Genomic DNA, 21726 nt, shown 5'->3' on the forward strand with positions numbered 1-21726 from the left:
TCAGTTTAAGAGGATGAAATAGATGGAAGGGTGCTTTTAGAGAAAGGGAAGGAAGGACAGAGGAAACAGAAGTAATGAGAGAAATCCCAGTGTAATTAATTTTGCCCAATTATAATGGAAAGGAACACTATTATGTTCACCATAGATTTTGATAAATTAAGTTATATCAAAATCTGGGACAAAGAGTTCGTTACGCATGGTTCTCTGATGTGCCAGAGGGCACTTAATAAAATTACTTATAGGAAACTCAGTGATGATTTAATTTCCAGGTCTAAATAGTTCAAATAAACTCAGCTACTTTTAAAATCCTGATTATATTGTGCACAACGTAGATTATGTAATCTTTTGTATTGGATGCCAAAGTAGTGCCAATTTTTTTAAAATATTGTATTTCATTCTCCATTTCATAGAGTCATAGAACATAGCACAAAAACATGGCCCTTCAGCCTATCTAGAATATGTCAAACTATTAATCTACTAGTCCCATCGACCTATACCTGATAGTCCTCCTTACCCCTCCCATCTCTGTACCTATCCAAATCTCTCTTCAAGTGTTGACGTCGAATGCACATCCACTGCCTGCGCTGGCAGCTCATTCCACGCTCTCACCACCCTTTGAGTGAAGAAGTTTTCCCTTATGTTCCCCTTAAGCATTTCACCTTTCACCCTTAACCATCACACCCAACCTCTATGGAAAAAGCCTGCTTGCATTGACTCTTTCTATACCCCTCATAATTTTGTATGCCTCTATTAAATCTTCCTATCAGTCCTTTATGTTCAATGGAATGAAGTCCTAACCTATTTAACCTTTCTCTATAACTCAGGTCCTCAATTTCTGCAACATCCTTTTAACTTTTCTCTGTACTTTTTAAGTTTTATTTACATCTTTCCTGTGGGTTGGTGACGAAACTTGCACAAGTTACTCCAAATTAGACCTCACCAACATCTTATAAAATTTCAACATAACTTCCCAACTCATGTACTCAATACATTGATTTTATGAAAGCCGATGTACTAGAAGCTTTCTTTATTACCCTACCTATCTGTGGTGCCACTTTTAATAAGAATTATGAATCTGTGTTCCCAGATCCCTTTGTTCTTCTGCACTCCATAGTACCCTATTGCTCACAGTGTAAGAACTACCTGGTTGGTCTATCCAATGTGCTACACCTCACACTTCTCTGCATTAAATTCCATCTGCCAATTTTCAGCCCATTTTTCTGTCTGGACCAGATCCCACTGCAAGCTTTAATGGTCTTCTTCACTGTCCACTACACCACCAAATATTAGGATCATCCAGAAATATGATCCAGTTTACCACATTATTTTCCAGTTTGTTTAGATAGATGACAAACAACAACAGATCCAGCACTGATCTGTGGCACACTAGTATCCACAGGCTCTGGTCAAAGAGGCAACCATCTACTGTCGCTCTCTAGCTTCTCCTGCAAAGCCAATGTCTGATCCAATTTACTACCTCATCTTCAGTAACAAGCAACCAAAGCTTTTTGACCAACCTCCCATGTGGGGCGTTGTCGAAGGCCTTTCTAAAGTCCACGTAGACAACATTCTCGTCTTCATCAACTTTCCAAGTAACTTCCTTGAAAAATTCTATAGGATTAGTTACACAACTACAATGTACAAAGCCATGTTGACTATCCCTAACCAGTCCCCGTCTGTCCAAATTTATATATTATAAGTTATTATAGAATAATATTGAATAACTTATATTAATATAATATAACTTAGAATAATATATTATAGAATAACTTTCCTACTACTGATATCAGACTTGCCGACCTATAATTTCCTGGCTTATTCTAGGAGCCTTTCTTTAAAATTGGAACAATAATAGCTATCCTCGAATCCTCCAGCTCCTCATCCGAGACAAAGGATGTTTTAATTTGCTAAGTCCCATTCAATTTCTGAACTAGCCTCCCACAGGATCCAAGGGAACACTTCATCGGGCCCTGGGGACTTATCCACCAGAATTTGTCTCAAGACAGCAAACACCCCCTCCTCTATAATCTGTAGACAGTCCATGACCTCGCTGCTCCTTTGCCTCACTTCTATAGATGCTGTGTCCATTTCCTGTGTAAATGCTAATGCAAAAAACCCATTCAAGATCTCCCCCATCTCTCTCGGCTCCACGGAAAGATCACCATTCTGATTTTCCAGAGGACCAATTTTGTCCCATTATCTGTTTGCTCTTAATATAGCTGTAGAAGCCCTTAGGATTCTCCTTCACCTTGTCTGCCAGAGCAACCTCATCCCTTCTTCCAGTCCTCCTGACTTCCTTCTTAAGGGTTTTCATATATTTATTATGCTCCTCAAGAACCTCATTATACCTGCTATGCATCACCTTTTTCTTAAATCGTGCCTCTACATCCCTTGAAAACCAAAGTTCCTTGAAGCTTTTATCTTTGCCTTTTATTCTGACAGGAACATACAAACTTTGTACTCAAAAAATTTCACTTTTTAAGCTTTCTTACTTACTAGGTACACCTTTGTCAGAAAACAGCCTGTCTCAATCCACACTTTCTAATATCACTGAAGTTGGCCTTCCTCCATATTCGAATCACAACCCCAGGACCAGACCTATCCTTTTCCATAGTTACCTTGAAACAAATAACATTATGATGAATAGATGCAGTGTTCCCTTACACAAGCCTCTGTCACCTACCCTGTCTCATTCCCTGATAGGAGATCAAGTATTGCACACTCTCTCATTGGGACTGCTATATACTGATTAAGGAAACTTTTTGATAAACATTTGATAAACTCTTTCTCATCCAGCCCTTTTATAGCATGGGAGTCCCAGTCAATAAGCGGAAATTTAAAATGATCTACTATCACAACCGTATGTTTCTCACAAGAGTCTGCAATCTCTCTACAAATTTGTTCCAAAAAATCCCTCTAACTTGGGTGGTCTTTAATATAATCCCATTAACATAGTCATACCTTCTTTATTCCTCACCCATAAAGCCTCGCTAGATGAGCTCTCCTGTCTGTCCTGACTGAGCACTGCTGTTACATTTTCCCTGACTAGTAATGCTTCCTCTTCCTCTTAAATCTGTCCCACTCTGTCACATCTAAACCAATGGAACCCTGGAACATTGAACTGACAGTCCTACCCCTCCTGCAACCAATTTTCCCTAATGGGCAGAATGTTATAATTCCACATGCTGATCCATGCCGGAAGGTCATCCATCTTTCCTACAATACTCCTTGCATTGAAATATACACAACTCAGAACGTTAGTCCCACCATGTTCAACTTCTTGATTCCTGACTTTGTATGTAGGCTTACCAGCATCTTTCTCCAGAATCACTCCACTATCTTTCAGGCACTTTGCTTCCCAAACCCCTGCAACTCTAGTTAACCTCATCACAGTGCAGCACAAGCGAACCTTTCAGCTAGGATATTAGTTCCTCCTGAGTTGAGGTGCAAACCATCCCTTCTGAACAGGTCTCACCTTCCATGTCCAATGATCCAACGTCCTGCTCCAACTTCTTAGCATCTCACACAAAATGCTGGTGGAACACAGCAGGCCGGGCAGCATCTATAGGGAGAAGCACAGTCAACGTTTCGGGCCAAGACCCTTTGTCAGAACTAACTGAAAGAAAAGATAGTAAGAGATTTGGAAGTGGGAGGGGGAGGGGGAGACCCAAAATGATAGGAGAAGACAGGAGGGGGAGGGATGAAGGTAAGAGCTGATTGGCAAAAGGGGTACAAGGCTGGAGAACGGGGAGTATCATAGGACGGGAGGCCTTGGAAGAAAGAAAGCGGGAGGGGAGCACCAGAGGAAGATGGAGAACAGGCAAGGAGTTATAGTGAGAGGGAAAGAGAGAGGAAAAAATATATATAATAAAAATAAATAAACAAACAAATAAATAGGGATGGGTTAAGAAGAGGAGGAGGGACATTAATGGAAGTTAGAGAAATCAATGTTCATACCATCAGGTTGGAGGCTACCCAGATGGAATATAAGGTGTTGTTCCTCCAACCTGAGTGTGATTTCATCTTGACAGTAGAGGAGACCATGGATTGACAAATCGGAATGGAAATGAGACGTGGAATTATAATTTGTGGCCACTGGGAGATCCTGCTTCCTCTGGCAGACAGAGCATAGGTGTTCAGCGAAACGGTCTCCCAGTCTGCGTGGGGTCTCACCAATATATAAAAGGCCACACCGGGAGCACCGGACGCAGTATACCACACCAGCCGACTCACAGGTGAAGTGTCGCCTCACCTGGAAGGACTGTCTGGGGCCCTGAATGGTGATGAGGGAGGAAGTGTAAGGGCAGGTGTAGCACTTGTTCCATTTACAAGGATAAATGCTAGGAGAGAGATTGGTGGGAAGGGATGGGGGGAGCTGGGGACAAATTGACAAAGGAGTCGTGTAGGGAACAATCCCTGCGGAAAGTGGGGGAGAGGGAAAGATGTGCTTGGTAGTGGGATCTTGTTGGCGGAGAATTATATGTTAGACACGGAGGATGGTGGAGTGTCAGATCAGGACAAGAGGAACCCTATCCCTGGACGGGTGGCGGGAGGATGGGGTGAGAGCAGATGTGCATGAAGTGGAAGAGATGTGTTTGAGGGCAGAGTTGATGGTGGAGGAAGGGAAGCCCCTTTCTTTAAAAAAGGAAGATATCTTCTTCGGCCTGGAATGAAAAGCCTCATTCTGAGAGTAAATGCTGCAGAGATGGAGGAATTGACAGAAGAAGGTAGCATTTTTACAAGTTAACAGGGCGGGAAGTGGAATAGTCCAGGTAGCTGTGAGAGTCCGTGGGCTTATAGTAGACATCAGTAGATAAGCTGTTTCCAGAGATAGAGACAGATCAAGGAAGGGGAGGAAGCTGTCGTAAATGGACCAGGTAAATTTGAGGGCAGGATGAAAATTGGAGGCAAAGTTGATGAAGTCAATGAGCTCAGCATGCGTGCAGGACGCAGCGCCAATGCAGTCGTCAATGTAGTGGAGGAAAAGTGGGGGATGGATACCAGTATAGGCTTGGAACATGGACTGTTCCACAAAGCCAACAGAAAGGCGGGCATAGTTGGCAGCCATATGGGTGCCATCTCTTCCTATAGATGCTGCCCAGCCTTCTGCGTTCCACCAGCATTTTGTGTGTGTGGCTTGAATTTCCAGCATCTGCAGATTTCCTCGTGTTTGCGACCTGTAACTATAAAATGTTTAAATTTTAAAGTATTGTGCAGATGTAAAAAAAAATCCATTTTGGGTATTCAGAACAACAGTGGAGACTTGTAAAATTAGAGTTATCTTACTCAGGAATTAACATAACCTGAATGTCTCTGAAACAATATCTTCTCCATTATCATGTTCAGTACATGTGCAGCAAAAGACTGTGTGCTTAGTCCTCTGCCCTACTCACTTTATGCTTATTAGTATGTAGCTAAGCACAGCTCCAATGCCATATGTAAGTTTGCTGGATCAAAGGTGATTATGAATCAGTATATAGGAGGGAGATTGAAAATCTCTCTGAGTGGTGCCACAACATCAACCTCTTACACACTGTCAGCAAGACCAAGGAGCTGATTATTGACTGCAGGAGGCAGAAAGTGAAGATCCACAAGCATCTCTATTGTGGGGTCAGAGGTGGTGACGTCAGCAACTTTAACTTGCTGTGTGTTATCATTTCAGAGGATGGGTTCTGGGTTCCACGTAAGTGCCTTTACAAAGAAAGTACAGACGCCTCTACTTCTTTAAAAGTTTGCAAACATTCAGCATGTCATCTAAAACTTTGACAAACTTCTATAGATGTGTAGTGGAGAGTATATTGACTGGTGCATCATGACCTGCAATGCCCTTGAACAAACAGAAAAGCCTACCAAAAGTACTGGATACAGCCCAATCCATCATGGGTAAAGCCCTCCCTACCATTGAGCACATCTACATGGAGGGCTGTTGCAGGAAAGCAGCATCCATCCTCAAGGGCCCACGTCAGCCAGGCCATCTCTCTTCTCTGCTGCCATCAGGAAGGAGGTACAGGAGCCTCAGGACTCAGACCGCTAGGTTCAGGAACAGTTATTACCCCTCAACCATCAGGCTCTTGAACCAGAGGGGATAATTTCACTCGTCTTCTCTCACCGCTTTACTGAACTGTTCCTACAACCTATGAACTCACTTTCAAGTCAAGTCAAGTCAAGTTTATTGCCATTTAAAATATATACATGTATATAATATATATAAAACTATATAATGTATATTGAAACTATATATATATAATGTATATTGAAAAAGCAAAGTAGTACACGTAACACACTGACTTATGAAGGTAAGATTAAAATCTACAGATGAATCACACAAATAATGAACTAAAATGCATTAATATTAAATATTGTAAGATAAGGAGCAGATTAACCAGTGACACATCGAATACAATGTGGCAGGGACTTCAGAAGCCTATTGGCCTGGGGAAAGAAACTCTTTCTCATCCTGACCATTCTTGTTTTTATGCATCGTAGTCTCTTCCTGATGGCAGAAAGTTAAAGAAGATGCTGGATGGATGGGTGGGATGTTTAATAACCCTGTGTACGCAGCGCTTCTGATAATGGTCCCCAGTGGATGGTAGGGACTTCCTTGTGATCCTTCTGGTTGTTCTCACAGTCCTTTGTCGGGCCTTCTGGTTTGATGCTTGACTGCTCCCATTCCAGATGGAGATGGAATTTGTCAGGAGCATCTCAATGATGCTCCTGTAAAATGTGGTTAGGATGGGGGGGGGGGGGGGGGGAAATCCTTGCTTCCCTTAATTGTCTTGGGAAGTGGAGGGGCTGCTGTGTCACCTTGTTCAGGGAGGTGATGTGAAGGAACCAGGTGAGGTAATCCATTATGTGACCTCCCAGGAACTTGGTGCACTTAACTCTCTCTATCGAGGAGCCATGTATTCGCAGAGGGGGATGGTTTATCTGCACCTTTCCTGCAGTTCTCAATGATTTCCTTGGTTTTCTCCAGGTTCAATCTTAGGTTGTTCTTCTCATACCAATTGCCCAGCTGCTCCACTTCCTCTCTGTACTCCATCTCATCATCGTTTTTGATAAGGCCAGCCACTGTTGTGTCATCCGCAAACTTGATGACACGGTTTGAGCTGGATCCTGTGACGCAGTCATGCGCCAGCAGTGTGAATAGCAGCGGGCTGAGCTCGTGTTCTCAATATTTATTGCTTATTTATTATTATTTTCTCTTGTTATATTTGTATTGTTTGTTGTCTCTTGATTATTGGTGTTTGTCCATCTTGTTGGGTTTCATTGATTCTATTGTGTTTCTTCGTAGTTACTGTGAATGCCTGCAATAAAATGAATCTCGGATTTGTACATTGTGACATATATGTACTTTGATAATAAATTTACTTTGAACTTTGACTTTGAACTTTGAAATAAATGAGGAGAATGGCTTTTCACTTAATATAGTGGAGTTCAGGAATCCTCTTGGCCAAAGGTTGAGAAAGGTGAGTTGAAATATTATTATTGATCAATTAATAGGCTTGAAAAGTGGATAATTATGAGTAAGTGAAGATTATATATAAATCAGCTTGATTAAGTAAGTGGAAAGACAGATGTGAGGGGATGAATGAGTTATTCCCAGCTTTTTATATTCGGGGATAAAGGAAATCGACTAAAAGATAGATCACTGATGTTCGATTGTGTAGTCAGTAAAGAATGTGTATTTCATGAATCAGAGAGTGTGCTTATCCAGGTAGTTTTATACTTTATATTTACTGGCAACACAATGGATAATTATTTGCAGTATTAACCAATCAGCAACAGTAAAGGAGAAAATGTTGGAAGCAGATGTAATGAAGGGGGTAACAGGATGCTTAATAATGGGATTGGACTGGATTACCATTATTAATAAAAAGGCAATCATATTTAATAACTAATAGGAATCTTTTGAGTTGCACCTGACAAAATAACTCATCTTCAAACTGCTGAATATGTTGTTTCTGGACCTTGATAAGATACCATTCAGGAGGTCATTAGTACTCACTGGAAGTTCTATTCTGGTGTTGATTGAGGATAAGCTAGTAGACACTGTTGTGTACATACATCTACTGATGCCTCTGGATACATCTTCAGTGATATTCTCGGAATCATCGAATGTTTCGGGCCTTTCAACATCATACACCCTCCTCCAAGTGACCCAGCCGGGGCTGATCAGACCCCCAGCTTGTGTCCAGATGGCTAGCTACTTATGACTCTATGGCTCCCCTCCTTGGAAAATAGTGAGTGGAAAATGAGGGTCATTTTTGTCTAAAGAGGCTCTAAGTAATGGAGTGCTGGAGCGATTAATGCTAAAGCCCCAGCTATTGAAATCTGTATATCAATGATTTGGTTCAGTGATCACATGTCAATAGTTCCATATTTTCTAATGAAATTAAGTTGGATGGAATTACAGGCCGCGAAGAGATGCAGTGATGATTTCAAAAGGATCTGGACAAACTAAATGAGCGGGCAGGGACATGGAAGGTGGAATATAATGTAGAACAATGTGTGGTCATTCACTGTGATGTATAAAAAACAGAAAAGCTATTTTTTTTATGGGAACTGTCAGTGTTGAGAGGGATCTGGATGTTATTGTATAGAAATCATAGAATGTTAGCATTTTCATATATTTGGAGGACAATTTTGTACATTGGCCTTCAGTGCAAAAGGATTTGAATTCAGCGTTAAAGTTGTGTTACTGCAATTGTACAGAATCCTGATAAGACTGCATCTGAAATATTACACACAGGTTTCCTCATCCTGAGCATAATGCATCTATGATTTTTTTACCCTGGAGGGTTATGGGAGGCTCAGTTGTTGAGTATATTGAAGGCAGAGGACACTTGTTTTAGTATTAAGGAAATCAAAAGATGTGGGACTGGTGCAAGATTGACCATGATCTTGATGAAATGTGGAAGAGGTATGTGGGGTCAAACAGTGTGCTTACAGCCTTTACTTCATATGTTTTTATTTATGAAAATTCTTCTTGTAAGATGCAAAATATGAAATTACGATTTTGTTCCAAATGTTTGCACCTCTTCCAGATAAATTAAATGAAATGTTTGTCTCAATTATCTACCTTGATGTAGAGATACTTTTCATGCCATTCCGCCTTGAAATTGTGCTGGTGCCAATCCACCTTCATTAGTACTGCTACTTCCAATGCCAGTCTGTGTTAAGGCATTCTGATGCTTGTCAAGTGATTCCATCTTCGGGCATGTTGATTCTATTCATGCCAATCCACCTTAACATGCTGGTTTTTCCTGTGCCAATTATCCTTGAGTCATGTTGATACAAATCATGCCAGTCCACCTTGACTTGCTGTAACTGTTCATGCCAGTGCACCTTAACATACTGATTTGTCTCATACCAGTTCATCTTAAGTCATGCTGGTAATACACATGCCAAGTCATCTTCAGTCATGCCAATATCACCCATGCCAAACCACCTTGGCATTCTGTTTCTGTTCATGCAAGTGCACCTTAATTCATGCTGATACTTCCTGTGCCAAAGCTCCTTAGGTCATGCTGATACTACTCATGCTAATCCACCTTATGTCATTTGCAAACTGATGCCAATCCACTTCAAGCCTATGCTGTCTCTTCCTATGCTAGTCCACCTTAAGACTTGCTGATACTTCTCCCTCCCTAGTCCACCTTAAAAAATGTGGCTATGTTTTATGCCAAATCATCATGTAAGGCCAGTATTTCCTGTGCCAATCCACTTGAAGGCATATTTATGCTTCTCCACTCATGCCAATCCACCTTAAAAATGCTGATATTACTCATGACAGTGCATCTTAAGCCACAATGATTTTCGTCATCTTTAATCATGTTATACACCTCATGCCAGTATACCTCACAGTAAGATGAAGGTAGGGTGCTATAAGGTGGATTGACTTGACTAGTTTAACATGACCTGGTCAGATTGGCATAGAAAATGTTGACATACTTTCAGGTGGGTTAACATTTGTAGTCTTAGCATAATTTTAGGTGGATTGTAAAGAGTAATATCAGCGGCTCATAAGGTGTTGAAGTGCGTCTGCATGCCAAGGGAAATTAGCATGTATGGCATCAGAAGATGTTAAATACAGTCAGCATATTTTCAAACAGATTGGCGTGAGCAAAATTATGCTGACTGTACCAATGCCAATTTGCTTTAACATCTTCCAAGGCTGCGTATGCCAGTCTACTTTGGCATGCTGAATACCTCTCTGTCCCAACCACTGTATCAGCTGCTGATAGTACACTTGGCAATCCATCTTAAATTGTGTTAATGTCACTAATGCCACCACACCTTTAAAGTATGCTGATATTTCCTGTGATAATTTGATCTTACCATTCTCCGGTAATCTACTGGAGGAAGTTCAGCAGGTCGAGCAGGATCTGTGAGGGAAAGTAACAGTCACAGTTTTGGGACAAAACCCTGCATAAGGACTGAGTGATGAGGTGAAGATTGCCAGTATAAAAGGGGAGGTGGGGGGGTGGGCAATGGCCAGCAGGAATCTGTGATGATTGGTTAGGATGAATGAATGTGATGGACAAATGGATGCAGATAGGAAAGGGGTAGAGGCTGGAGCTGGGAGACATAGGCAGGTAGTTGATCGGTGGAGGAACAGTGTGAGGGGAGCTGAAGATGAGCCGGTGAGTCAGCTGTTGGATAATGGTAAGTAGGAACACAAAGTCTACCAATGCCAGAGTCTGATAAGTGAGGGAGACTACAATGGGACCAGTCGAGTGGGGGTAGGCAGATGATACATTATGGAGGAGGGTGGTGGATCCATTTGGTAAAATAAGTGGGTCATAAGCATGGAATAAGAAGGGGGGGCGGGGATAAAATTAGGCAATTAGGAGTTGGAGGAGGAGATTTGGGAAAGGGGACAAAACAGGAAGGACTGGATGTAGGTTGCAAGGAGGGAATGTGGGAACAGAGGAGGAAAGGTGTGCCTGAATTTGGAAGATTCTCTGTTTGAGTTGTGGAATTCCTGCATGGAATATGAGGTGTTGATCCTCACCCAGCCCTGGAGAGGCAGAGGACAGACAGGTCAGAATGGGAATGGGAAACTGGGAGCTTGGGGTAGTCATGGCTGATAGCAAGTGCTCTGTAAATGATTCACCAAGAGTGCACTTGATCTCACTGATGAAGAGCATCAAAATCAGTTTTATTATCATTGACATGTGTGGCGGCAGTACAGTGTAAGACTAAAAATTACTATAAGTTACAATAAATAAATAAACAGTGCAAAAGAGGAATAGCGGGGCAGGGTAGTATTTAGGGGTTCATAGGCTGTTCAGAAACCTGATGGCAGAAGGGAAGAAGCTGTTCCTTAAACATTGAGTGTGGATCTACAGGCTCCTCTACCTCCTCCTGGATGGTAATAATGAAAAGCAGGAAGTCCTGGATGGTGAGAGTCCTTCATGATGGATGCCATCCTCATGAAGCACTATGCCTTGAAGATGTCCTCAGCTTGTGCTCGTGATGGAGCTGACTGGGTCTACAGCCCTTTGCAACCTTTCTTCGCTCCTGCACTTTGAGCCTTCATAGCCGGAGGTGCTGCGACCGCTAAGAATGCTCTCCACTATACATCTGTAAAAATTTGGTAGAAATGTAGAGGTTGAGGTAGGAGGAGGTGCATATAAATCTTTACTTCAGCTTGTACTGATATCTCCAGTGCCATTCCAATCTTAATTTATGCAAATTTTACTCATGCAAACCTCCCATACCATAACAATCCTTTTAGCACCATAGTAATTCAGTTTATCACAATCTATTTAAAGTCAAGCAGAACCTGAAGATGTCTGTTCATCAGAAGATGGACCAGTTGCCACCAATGCCAATCCACCTGAAAGCTTGCTTATAATTCTCACGTACAACCATTTTAGGGGAAGCTCCTATTTTCCCTGTTATATCATTGCAGGCACATATGGGATGCTGATACCATTCATGTCAATCATGTCAATTCACTCAGGACATCAATCCACTTAATGGCTGCTCTTAGTTTACATGCCAGCACATCTAACATAATTGGGATGCAATCTTAAGGCATGCCAGTTTTTATGCCGGTTTATTTCGTGGTTTAATGGTCTTATTTGTTATCTCCTCCTGTACAGTTAGTATCTCGGCACATGGCTGGACTATTTCCACTGATGCCCTTAGTACATCTCTTATGCTTATATTTTCTTGAGTTCTAAGGAAAACAGGTTCTCCCTGACATTGCCCATCATTTTTGTATTGGCTTACATGAAAAATCATTAGTCATTAGGTTTTGATGAAGGCTGAATAAGCATATAAATTGATTCAGAACTCTAATATCCCACTAAAGGTCCTGATCAGCCCTGAGCTGATAACTTTGATACAGAGACGTTGAGTGCTGTACAATAAAAGCACTAATCTTTACCAATTTACTGAAATACGCCAATAAGCTGGCAGAAGCATTGTGCTGAGATCCCTGTAGTAAATTATGTTTTAATGTTCACTTCTTGATTGTTCTATCAGTGTGCCGTTTCAGATATAAAACAGCTACTGGCAGTGTCGTGCCGAAGTATATTGGGACTGTAATGTATTGGGCCAGGGAGTGATGTTCCTGCTTCCTCACTTGACAAATTCTCAATTTTTCTTGGTCCATTTAGGTTCAGAGATTAAAAGCTTTCCCCACAGGAGGGAATTGTTTTTGCCAGTATATAAGCTCAGAACACTCCTGTGTACCTTTCCTGCCACAGCACAAAAAAAAAACTGCTACGGGAAAGGTTTTTGATTAAATTGCCTAGATTCTTGGCAGGAAATGATGTATGGCATAGTGGGTGAAGAGAAAGTAAAGTGGTTTTAGGAAACAGAATTGAAAAAAGTAAAGGAGGGAGCACCAATAAAAATTAAAATTTTGAAAATGATATATACATGTTGCATATTTTAAAAATATATATCCAAAATACGATGGTAGTTTAGGGTACAAATAATGTACGTTCACAGCTTACCTTCACCCCTTGCCAAGCTGACATCCCTTAAGAAGTAATTAATTATATAGCTAATGTACATCGGGCAGAGGGTGTAGTTAGATTAATCACTGATGCTGGAATGATGTGCTGAAGTGCGCTTTGGTTTCGTCTTCCGTCAACTTATAATGGGTTTTCTTTCTCGGCAGCAGGTGTGCAGGTGCATAACTGGTGTTCTTTCACTTTATTTTCATTGGTGTAATACCATCCGGCAGAGAACAGAAACCTTCTCAGTTCTGTCAATTGCTACTAGGAGTTTGCTTTAAAAAATGTCACTGTAGTCAATGCAATATATACAAATCAGTCTGAATGCACTCAGTGCTCTGTTATTTCTGTTGTCGCCTGCCTGAAATTTTCCATGGCTGTGAGCCAAATCAAGGTGGAATTCTCCTTCATGTTTCTGAATAGGACGCTTTTAATTATTTGCTAGAATGGATTGGTTTTGCTCTACTTTGCACATTCCTGTTTGATTGCCACAGAAAAACAAATTGTATTTAAAAACTGGAGATAACTGCTTTAACAGCTACTCAGAATAGTGCTTATCTCAATATATTTTCATCCTTTGTAATGATTTCTTCATTCCTTCAGCTTATTCCTCCTTGTCATCTTTGCCCCTCCCCCATCACCCCAGCAGCCAGAAAGGTTGAAGGTGAAGCATTGCCATAGACTTGTGTTGTTGTCACGTATGAAGATTTATCAGAGTGACCCAGGCTTCTTTGGGAATTTATCTCCAGTTTTAACTAATGGTCATCCCCCTCCAATCAAAAGGAGTAAATGAAAATGTCTGATTTTTATTCCAATATTTGTGGGAGTTTGTTGTGCCCACAGAGGCTGCTCCTTTACAGTAATGACAATATTTCAGAAATTGATTAATGAACTATAAAGTATTTTGATACATCCTGACGCAGTGAAATATGCCATCTAAGTTCAAGTATTTCTTTTTGCCTTTTTTCTCCATCTGTCCATCCTACCTTTCTAAAGTGAGGAACAAATTACTCTTTCATTTGAGGGGGAAAAAGAGGATAAAAGTGAGAGGGATCAAATTCAAATTAGAGTTTTGGACCCTTAACCCACAGTGAAGGTTGACTAGTCATTCAGTAGTGTGCCCAAAGTAATGGGATGTCTCCATTGCCTGAGATGTCTTCATAGTTGCCAGATGGGGCACGATGGCTGCTTTTTGTTAGTCTGAAGTACACAGTGGTGAAACTCCAAAGAAGCCAGTGGTCATTCCTCCCGACCTAGATGAATTAAGGAGCCAAGTCCAGCCAAACGTAAATGTTTTAGCAGAAATTTATAACTGGCTCAATCTAAACCCAAAAGAGAAAGTCAGGCCCTTTCAGTCTCTAGTTAGGTAACTAGGCACTGCTTGGAAGGATTGAGTTCACTGGTTTTATGCCTCCTCTGGCTTATCAAAGAAGACATTTAGTAGTGGATCCAGCTGCTCTTTTGTAAGTAGAGAGGTGTAAGTAGAGGAGAATGCAGAAGGTAAATTTCAATGGCAAACACCTTCACTGAAGGTCAAATAGGCTCAAATTCAATAAAAGCTTTGAAAATAATTCTAAAGTAAATACACAAATTGAGTCTTGTGAAGCATGCTTATTTAATCAAAGCAAACATTTCATATGGACACATTGTCCAAAATTTCATATTTAATGAAAACTATTGTGAATAAAAAAATTATTTTAAATAAAAATCCTGTAAAGTTTTGTGAGGTTACCATAACCAATGAGTTCTACAGAAATAGTGAAGACTAGAGTTTCTGCAGTATACTCAAAAGTAGAAAAAATGTTAAGATTAATTTCCCAAAGGAAAATTTGAATTGGAATGATTTGCAAATGTTTTTAGTTTTTGGAGAATTGTGTTTAGTTTTACTGATCTTGAACTGCTTTTGTTAGAGAACTTGAGGGTGAACTGTCTTGGTGGGTTATTGACAATGCTAATTTGACTTCTGGAGCTAGAGTGGTAAGAGAAGCCTGTGTCATTAACTGCATGTGTGATAGTGTAAGGTACCCTACGATGCCAATAATTAAGATTATCAGCAAGTGGTTTGAGATTTAAAATAAATACAATTACATTGCAAACTACTGGCTGATGGTATGAAATCCAGTCATCAGTTAGAGCCAAAGAATTGAGTATTCATTTACAATTTTACAGACAAATATAGAGGGAATAACTTTACAGTATTTCGGCTGGATTCTTATCTGATAAGAGAAAACAAAATTCTGAACAATAAAATACTTTTTAACATCAGTGTGGCTCATGATGTTATACTCATACTATGATCATCGTAAATTTCCATAATCACCAGATTAAAAAATTGGCGACCTTTGCCAACTTTGCTGGGCAAACCATACACATTTATGAATATTATCTTGAGTTGTTTGAAATCTGAGATACTACTAGCTGCTCTTTGTATGACTCTGTTGAAAAGTTAGTGCACACACAAAGAAATGAAATAGAACAGATAACAAGAGTTAGTTTAAAGCTGTAATCTAAGCCTGAAGTTCAGATGACTCTTGTAAACCAGACAAGGTTCCCTACCAGAATTGGTGCAATTTGAACTATTCCGTTGTAACCATGTAACGTTTTCCCAGGTTTCCATTATTCTTTATTGCAAACTTTTTGTTACCACTTCAATGGTTCCAATCTGTATACAGGTAGTGCTTAATAACTAGTAAGAAAAGTGTCACAAGTTTGTGAATGCTGAAAAATAATGTAAAGCACATTGAGATGAATCTTTTTGTGTCTATAAAAATGTGTGACCATATGGTGGTAGAGTTTGGAAGTAGGTCTCTGCATCATACAGGGAAAAACTCCACATGTTCCATTTTCTGCCTGGACCAGTAAGATTTAGAGAAATATGGAGGAATGTTCTATAGCCGCACAAAATGTAACATAAATATTTAGGCAATGATTGACCCATGCAAATCTGTTTCTGCATCTGCACGCAAGCTGCTGACTGTAGTCAGCAGCTGAACATGTTTAGTTGTTGCTGTTGCATGTAGGGATTATACCAAACAATAATGCATTCTTTCTTCTAGATATAAAAAGTCAAAATCATCTAGAATCTGGCTTTTATTTCTTCAGTGTGAAAGGGAAAGGCCTTTTTTGTCATGATTTCTACCATGTTATAATGAAACCTTCAATTTGTGTTTTGGAAAAATTCCACACTGTTTCTGTGTAGGTTGAAATATGTGGGTGGTAGGGGTAGAGTGGTATGTTGGGTGCAGGGAAGATGTGGGGTGTTGTTTGAACTGTAGACTATTTAATCTTTACCTTAGCAGCGAAGTTATTTTCTTAGCTATTTCTGTGGTTTCATTGTTTAGTCCTTTTATTTTCTATATAGCTCAGTAGGGGAGCTGGAAGAAGCAAAACCTTAAAACGAATGGAAAATTACACTGATGTAATGTTTTAGCTACACTTGGAGCAGAACTAAGCTGATAAAACACATACCTCCATCTAGTTAAATACAAATTTTAACTTAATCATTGTTAAATTTTGAACATTTTTTGACTTTGTTTACATTTCTGAACTTGCCTTAATTTATAGCACTTTTATCTCTCCATCAGAATATTGTGGATTTAAACCCCATACTGTGGGGAAATGCTTAATTGACACAAGCGCTACTCTTCATATGAGTCGATGAAGCAAGGCTTTTCATGCCTAAACTGATGTGGACTCCATGACACATTTCATGGAATAGTACAGCATCCTCCTGGTGTCCTGGCCAGCATTCACCCCTCCAGAGGCAGATTAGTTTAGGCTTGAACTTGCTATTTCTTGAATATTCTTGTTAGTAAACAATTTGCCTACCATGTGAATTCTATGTTGTGTGTTAGGACTATGGGCATTAGATTCAGTCAAAGATTTTCAAAGGGTAGCCATTGTTGTGAAGTAAAACATACAAAACAGCAGTAATAACACTTCGAGAAATAAAATTCATTGGATGTAAAACTGTGTATTCTAAAACACTGTTGATGGACAATATAACAGGAGTTTCTTGCTTTCACATTTTTATTTTTATTATAAATTGGATTAAGCCAGATCTTTGTGTTTATGGATGAATTTTTTGAGAAAGTTACCAGGAAAGTGGATGAAGGCACGGCAGTAGATGTTATCTACATGGACTTTAGTAAGGCTTTTGCCAAGGTCCTGTATGGGAGGCTGTTCAAGAAGGTTCAGTCACTTGGCATTCAGGATGAGGTAGTAAATTGGACTTTTTGGGAGCAGCCAGAGAGTGGTAGTAGAGGGTTGCCTCTCTGACTAGAGTCCTGGAATGGTGTGCTGCAAGGATCTGTTGTTTGTCATCTATATCAATGATCTGGATGATAATGTGGTTAACTTGTTCAGCAAATTTGCAGATGACATCGAGTATGGGGGTGTAGTGGACAGTGAGGAAGACCATCATGACTTGCTGAGGTATCTGCATCAGCTGGAAAAATGGGCTGAAAAATGGTAGATGGAATTTAATGCAGACAAGTGTGAGGTTTTGCACTTCAGTAGGATCAACCAGGGTAGATCTTACATGGTGAATGGTAGGGCACTGAAGAGTGTGGTAGAACAAAGGGATTTGGGAATGGTGAATGATAGGGCACTGAAGAGTGTGGTAGAACAAAGGGATTTGGGAACGGTGAATGGTAGGGCACTGAGGAGTGTGGTAGAACAAAGGGATTTGGGAATGGTGAATGGTAGGGCACTGAAGAGTGTGGTAGAACAAAGGGATTTGGGAATGGTGAATGGTAGGGCACTGAGGAGTGTGGTAGAACAAAGGGATTTGGGAATGGTGAATGATAGGGCACTGAAGAGTGTGGTAGAACAAAGGGATTTGGGAATGGTGAATGGTAGGGCACTGAGAAGTGTGGTAGAACAAAGGGAATACAGGTTCATAATTCATTGAAAGTGATGTCACAGGTAGATAGGGTTGAAAAGAAAGCTTTTAGCATAAATCAGTATATTGAGTACAGAAGATGGAATATTATGTTGAAATTGTATAAGATGTTGGTGAGGCCTAATTTGGAGTACTGTGTGCAGTTTTTGTCACCTACCCACAGGAAAGATGTAAATAAGTTTTAAAAAGTGCAGAGAAAATTTACAAGACGTTGCCAGGTTTGGAGCACCTGAGTTATAAGGAAAAAATGAATAACTTAGGACTGTAATTTTTTAGAACTTGGAAGATTGAGAGGAGATTTGACAGAGGTATACAAAATTATGAGGGGTATAGACAGGGTAAATGCAAACAGGCTTTCTCCACTGAGTTTGGAGGAAGTTTAAGGGGGACATGAAGGGAAACTTCTTCACTCAGAGTGTTGTGAGAGTATGGAGTGAGCTGTCAGCACTAGTGGTGCATGCAAGCTCGATTTAATTGTTTAAGAGAACTTTGGCTAGGTACATGGCTAGTAGGGATATGGAGGGCCATGGCTCTGATACAGGTCGATGGGAGTAGGCAGTTTAAATGGTTTGGCATGGACTAGATGGGCTGAAGGGACAATTTCTGTGGTGTACTACTCTATGACTCTATAGCACCAATAGTATAAATTAATTTTAAACACTAAAAAACATTTGCATAAATTCAATGATCAAGTAATTGGCAGATTAATGTGTGCTTAAATTTAGGCAATGATATCTGTACTGTATGGCCATGCCTTGCACTCTACTGACATTTGGTCATGAAATTTAATTATTATCTAACAGATGAATGGCAAATGTCCATCTGCTGGACATTCTGTTACAGCTGAACAAAAATAAATTTTGAATTTGGAGCAACTGCATTGAGAGCAGTTCAGAGATGTCCTCCGAGGGAAAACAGAGGGTAAAGCAGGAGAAGAATAATTGAAGAATAGTTGGTCAAGAAGTGAGGAGGGGTGAGGATGATAGGAAAATGCTGACCAAGGGTGAGAAAGGTGATTCGAAGAAAAAGTGAGTGGGTTTGTTAGTAAGTGTGATTGATTTAAAACACTAGGAATTCTGGTTTAGATGAGTGACAAAGGAACAGCTTTCAGGTTTCACCCTGCATAAAGTTGTCCATGGGCAGACATCTTTTCATGGTGAAGAAATTTACTTGGGCCAAGTCTTGCATTTGTGGTTGGGTGGTGGTGAGGTCAGAGAAGTTCCATAGACCACTAAATGACCAAGACACTAGAGCAGATGGACGAATCAGGATTCTCTAAAGAGCTGAGAGGATGAACAAAAGAAGTGGAACCTTTCATCATCTTGGACTTTCTTGTCACTGGATGCAGATAAACCCCACACCAAGTCTTGCGTAGTTGCTTGTGCACCATGAATCCTTCACATTAAACTTTTTGTATCTGGACCTCTTTCAGAGGAAAACATTTTTCCCCACTCCAACCCACAACATCCTGTGAGTGACACTGGGCAGGTAATGTGACTGGGGGTACCTGGTCGTAGATCGACAGACAGATAGTGATCATCATGTGCCTCAGATCTGCATTGACATGCACTTTTGGCAGCTTCAGCAATGAGTGAGCAGGTTTTTTTTTCTTGAAACACCCTTACTCACTCCATAGGGTATCCCAAACAGGTTATTTCACTCCATTCAAAGAGTCTAACATAATCAGTACAAATGCAGGTAACAAATAAAAACTTTTCTCACAACTAGAATTTGCATGCAACACCAAACAGCTCAAAAGGTGAAAGGTTCAAACACAGAACAGCAATTATCTTTTGAGAACTCTCAAGGTACAACTTTGACATTGCAGCTCTCTGTGAGATGAGACAAACAGTTGAATCTCGTTTTAAAGGAAAATAAATAAAAACAGCAAATATTGGAAATACTCAGCAGATCAAGCTGCATCTTTGGCATGAAATATCAACATTTTTCCCTTTGCACAGATATATCCTGATCTACTGAGTATTTCCATTATTTTCTGTTTTTTATTTTAGATTTCTATTATTTGTATGTTTTTGATTCTCAATGAGGAAAAGAGATGGGAAACTAGCTAATACCAGACAAATAAAGGATATTAACTTTGTAATCAAGAACCCTCAAGTCCATCATCTGATTGAATTTCCTGCCAGCACCAATGAGCTTTCACATCTAACTGGTACACAGACCATTTGTGCGTACACTGAATACAATACTGAAGGAAAGAAAGAATCCATCAACGGTGACCTTGAGTACAATCTTTCATCCATTCCAGATATGTACAAGATTATCCATTTTGGGGATGTTAGGTTAAGAGTTTGCGGAGACTCCAGTGCATGGAGTGGCAATGTTGATAAGGAAAATGTGGGCATGACCAATTCCAATAGTAGTTCACAGCTCACTGAAAAGGTGGCAAAAGAACAAATACAAACTGGCTTGCCGACACAGTTGTTCAAAATAATGGCATCATCACCCACTGGTTCCACTGCCCCTTCTCTTTCTTCCATGTTCTACTCTCCCCTCCCAATAGATCCTTCTTCTTCAGCCCTTTGCCACTTCTAGCTATCCTCTTCAGCTTCTTACCTCCCCGACCATCACTCGGTCTCACCTGTCACCTGCCAGATTGCACTCCTTTCCCTTCTCCCCCTCTCCCCTTTATTCTGACTTCTGCTCCTTTCATTTCCTGTCCAGATGAGGGGTCTCGGCCTGAAACTTGGACTCTTCCTTTTTCTCCATAGATGCAACCTGACTTGCTGAGTCCCTCCAGCAGTGTGTGTAAGTAACCCAAATTAAACAGCTCATAGTAAAGCTTAAAACTTTAATTGTCTCAGAGAACTGCCAAGAACACCCAAGGGAAAATCTGGAATTGGCAAAGAAGATTGTGAAGTTCCAAGGATCTTCCAAGGAAGATTGTGAGGTTTGCAAGGAATCTACTTGCTTTGCACCCTGGTTGAATAACAATAACATTATGGGCATAATCATTTTGCACAAGCAGATGGAAGGCAAAAGTGTGCATCATCCAATCAGAAGTGCAGATCTTTTCATCTTTGCTGCAAGTTAAAAAAATCCATATGAACTATGCAACAGTAATCCCATCAACCATTTTCACAAATGAGATAGGGCTGTGATAACAATTGAGGCATTTCTCTCCTATTTATTGATGCGAACATTTTTGCTGAACCTTATTGAAATACCCACATATGTTGTAGGGAAACTCATCTGGTTCGGCCAGAGCCAATATGATTTTGGTGTCAAGGCAGAGCCGTGAGTAGTATTAAGAACATCTAAAGCTGTACATGGCTTTCTATCATCTGACTAAAGCCAGTGACTCTGTCAATAGTGAGCTACCGTGGAAAATGTTGTGAGCATCTGTTCAGATTCACAGCCAATACAAAATAATTCTACCATCAGTTGACTACTTCCTTTCTGAATAGTCAACCCCTGTGGATGTAACTTTGAGCCCTTTACACTGTGAAGTTTTCTAAAATAAAGTTGTGATTCACATGCAATGTCTTTACCAGTTTTTAAGGCAGCTCTGGAAATGTTAATCCAAGACCATCTTCCAGGATGTCCGCATCCATTATTGTGATGAGAGGATTGTTCTATAAAAAAGGCAAAGCAGATTGACTCTGTATTCTTCAGAGTTTAATATAGAACATAGAATATTACAGCTCATTACAGGCCCTTTGGCCCACAATGTTGTGCTGACCCTCAAACCCTGCCTCCCAGATAGTCCCCCCGCCTTAAATTCCTCCAGAAGAAGAATATGGGATTGTGAAATATTAGAACCTTTAGAAGAATGTGGGATGATCTTATTGAGACATACAAGATCTTAAGGGGAAATGACAGGGTAGA

At 40.4% G+C, this 21726-nt stretch overlaps 1 protein-coding gene and 1 long non-coding RNA gene across 6 annotated transcripts in view; one reads left to right on the forward strand and one right to left on the reverse strand.

Annotated features, from left to right (window-relative positions):
* The window catches only part of esrrga (estrogen-related receptor gamma a), a 229282-nt gene that overhangs the window by 36724 nt on the left and 170832 nt on the right, over window positions 1–21726 (forward strand). The gene's annotated exons all lie outside the window — the stretch shown is intronic.
* LOC132402821 (uncharacterized) lies at window positions 3772–14575 on the reverse strand. 2 transcript variants are annotated; one of them, XR_009515084.1, is made up of 3 exons: window positions 12972–14575; window positions 9080–11586; window positions 3772–7304 (listed from the first exon to the last, which is right to left on the reverse strand). It is a non-coding gene; the product is annotated as an uncharacterized LOC132402821 (long non-coding RNA). The 2 variants fall into 2 exon arrangements; XR_009515083.1 differs by having other exon boundaries at window positions 3772–11586.

The sequence above is a fragment of the Hypanus sabinus genome, chromosome 12 (genome assembly GCF_030144855.1).
Source record: "Hypanus sabinus isolate sHypSab1 chromosome 12, sHypSab1.hap1, whole genome shotgun sequence".
NCBI classification, from domain to species: Eukaryota; Metazoa; Chordata; class Chondrichthyes; order Myliobatiformes; family Dasyatidae; genus Hypanus; species Hypanus sabinus.